The 2,213-nt window shown below is 40.6% G+C and overlaps 1 non-coding gene across 1 annotated transcript; it reads left to right on the top strand.

Moving 5' to 3' along the window:
* Positions 1 to 1,338: 1,338 nt before the first annotated feature.
* On the top strand, positions 1,339 to 1,445 carry LOC116140069. Its single transcript, XR_004129551.1, has one exon. It is a non-coding gene; the product is annotated as a small nucleolar RNA R71 (small nucleolar RNA).
* The last annotated feature ends 768 nt before the right edge of the window (positions 1,446 to 2,213 follow it).

Below are 2,213 nucleotides of genomic sequence, written 5' to 3'. Positions count from 1 at the left end.
TGCTAACACCTAGGTCACATAAAACTCGATCAAAGGTAATATCTCCTATAGTGCAAGGAATAGTAAAACTCCCTGGATCTTTGAGTTTTGGTGGCAGTTTCTTCTGGAGAATGGCACTACACTCCTCTGTGAGCATCACCGTTTCCTCATCTTCTAACTTCCTCTTGTTTGATAAGATCTCCTTGAGCAATTTTGCGTAACTCGGTATCTGTTGCAATGCATCTGCAAAAGGAATGTTAATATGCAGTTTCTTAAAAACATCAAGAAATTTAATGAACTGCTTATCCTGATTTTCTTTTCTGAGCCTTTGAGGAAAAGGCACGGGTGGAGTGTGATTTGCCAACTCTGGTGGTATCTCGGGGAATGACAATTTCTCTTTCCTTTTCTTTTTCCCCTTTTCTTGCTTTTGCTCATCTTTCCTAGGGCTGGGTGGTTTCTCTTCAGCAATGATTTCTTTATCAACTTCCTTATCAGATTCTTCTTTTTTCTTCGATGGACTTTCCTCTTCTCTCGATTTTTCCACCTCTTCTAAAACTGTACGTCCCACTTCTCAACGTTGTTGCATTCACTTGCTCACGTGGGTTAGTCACCGTGTTACTTGGTAAAGACCCCTATGGTCTCTCATTTGGCTTTTCAGCTAACTGCCTCATCTGTACCTCTAAGTTCTGAATGGACGCCCTTTGATTTCTGAAAGTCGTCCTCGTCTCATTCATAAAACCCGTGGTTTCTTGCATAAACTTCCCAAACATGTCCTCCAATTTTGTCACTCTTGGGTCTCCTTGTTGGTTGTTCACCCCTGTTTGATTATTTGGCAATGACCTTTGATTCCATTGATGGTTTTGCTGATTCTGTTGGTTTTGATTGCCTCAAGACAGGTTCGGGTGATTCCTCCAACTGGGATTAAATGTGTTGGAGTACGGATTGTTCGGTTTCCTTTGATTTCCAGCCAAGTAGTTAACCTGCTCTGATGTTGATGATGTTGAGGCAAACGTGTTCCCTACTTGACATTCACTGCTCACATGATTACCTGCACAAAAATCACAAGTTAGTTGAGGAGTTTGAACGGAATTTACCTGCGTACTTCCCAACTTTTTCTGAAGTGTTGTTATTTGGGCTGAAATGGCTGTATATGCATCAACTTCATGAAGACCCATAGATTTCTTCGGTTGCACCCTCTCATTAGGTCTTTGATAGTTGTTGCTTGCCAGGACCTCAAGCAGCTCGTGAGCTTCTTCCGGAGTCTTATTCTGTAATGCTCCTCCCAAGGCTGCATCCACCATAGTTTGCACATTCATTGTTAATCCATTATAAAATGTTTGGACTTGCATCCAAACTGGCAACCCATGATGTGGACACCTTCTCAGTAATTCTTTGTATCTCTCCCAAGCCTCATACAAAGATTCTGACTCTTTTTGAATGAATGACGTGATGTCATTTCTCAACTTTGCTGACTTTACTGGAGGAAAGAACTTGGTCAAGAACTTCTGTGCTAAATCAGTCCATGTAGTGATTGTTCCTGTTGGTAGTGCCAGTAACCATCCCTTAGCTTTATCTTTCAGTGAAAATGGGAATAGTCTCAATCTGATTGCATCATCTAACACTCCGTTAGACTTGAAAGTATCGCAAATCTCTAAGAAATTTGCAATGTATAGATTTGGATCTTCCTTCAAATCCCCCTTGAACTGAACCGACTGCTTGATCATCTGGATGATTGCCGGCTTTATCTCAAATGTGTTGGCTTGGACAGCTGGTCTTGTAATGCTCGACCCACTGCCTTCAACTGAGGGAACAGAGAATTCCCTCAGTGTTCTATTCTCTGCCATCTCTACAACTATTTCTTCTGGTTCAACTGGAGCTTCTCTTTCTCTTCTTTCTCTGTTCAATCTTCTAGTGGTTCTTTCAATCTCAGGATCAACATGAACCACTAGCTGACGTCTTGATCTTCGTATAAACTACAAAGAACAATAGCAAGAGTACAATCACACCAAACAAAGAAAATTAACAAAAATAAAACAAATAACAATTAAGTAAAAATAACACTCCAATCTAGCTAACATGAGAACATTTTAATGTTAACACAAAACTCAATCCTCGGCAACGGTGCCAAAAACTTGATGCATGATTTCATATACAAGCAAATGTAGCAAGTGTACTAGTCGCACAAGTAATAAAATGATGAGTGAGTATCGTTCCCATGAGGATTGGTGGCTAAG

The sequence above is a fragment of the Pistacia vera genome, unplaced genomic scaffold, assembly GCF_008641045.1.
Source record: "Pistacia vera cultivar Batoury unplaced genomic scaffold, PisVer_v2 Contig361, whole genome shotgun sequence".
In the NCBI taxonomy this organism is placed as follows: Eukaryota; Viridiplantae; Streptophyta; class Magnoliopsida; order Sapindales; family Anacardiaceae; genus Pistacia; species Pistacia vera.
Note: the sequence above shows the minus strand (reverse complement) of the source record. Positions and strands in the feature narration are given on the sequence as shown.